Genomic DNA, 1141 nt, shown 5'->3' with positions numbered 1-1141 from the left:
GACTCCAGGCACACCACCACCATTATACCTTTGGACTCCAGGTGTGGCGCTGTAGGATCAACACTGAAGTATGAACTACAATGTTGGCAGTTCAAACCCACCAACAGCTCCTCAGAAACCGTATACAAGGTTGCTATGAGTTGAAATGGACTCAAGGGCACTTAACAAGAACAACATTTTACCTTTGGAGTCCTTATGTGGCAAGGTAGGATAAACTCTGCAAGGTGCACAGTTCAAACTCACCAGCTGCTCCTCAGAAACTTTCCATTGTTGTTATTAGGTGCAATAGACTTAATACCAACTCATAGCAATCCTATAAATAACAGAACTAAACACTGCCCAGTCCTGTGCCAACCTCACAATCATTGTTACGATTGAGCCCATTGTTACTGACACTTCATCAATCCATCTAGTTGGGGGTTCTTCCTTTTTTGGCTAACCTACCACTTTGCCAAGCATGATGTCCTTCTCTAAGGACTGGTCCCTCCTGATAATATGTACAATGTATCAGAGATAAGTCTGGTCATCCTGGCTTCTAAGGCTCATTCTGGTCATACTTTTTCCAGCACAGAGTTGTTTGTTCTTCTGGCAGTCCATGGTACTTTTAATATTCTCCTCCAACACCGTAACTCAAAGTCATCAATTATTCTACAATCATCTTTATTCACTGTCTAACTTTCACATGTATATGTTGTTGTTAAGTGCCATCAAGTCGGTTCCAACCCATAGTGACCCTGTAGAGGGTTGCCAGGGTGAGCTTGAACCACCAATCTTGCAGTTCAAACTGACTTTGCAGTCTAGAGCATTAACCCACAGCGCCACACCAGGACTCCAATGAGGTTATTGAAAATACTTTGTCTCGGATCGGGTGCACCTTAGTCCTCAAACTGACATCTTTGCCCTGGAACACTTCAAAAAATTCTTATGCAGCAGATTTTTTGAATGCTGCTTCCATGAGTGTTGATAGCTAATCTAAGCAAAGTGAAGTCTTTGACAACTTCATTTCTTTCTCCATTTATCTTCATGTTATTTATTTGTCCAGTGGTAAGGAGTTTGTTTTGTTAACATTGAGTAGTAACCCATACCAAAGGCTGTGGTCTTTTATCTCCTTTTTCTCTTTGAATTCACACACATGCACACA

The sequence above is a fragment of the Chrysochloris asiatica genome, unplaced genomic scaffold (assembly GCF_000296735.1).
Source record: "Chrysochloris asiatica unplaced genomic scaffold, ChrAsi1.0 scaffold00098, whole genome shotgun sequence".
Classification (NCBI taxonomy): Eukaryota; Metazoa; Chordata; class Mammalia; order Afrosoricida; family Chrysochloridae; genus Chrysochloris; species Chrysochloris asiatica.
This window is presented reverse-complemented; position numbering follows the sequence as displayed.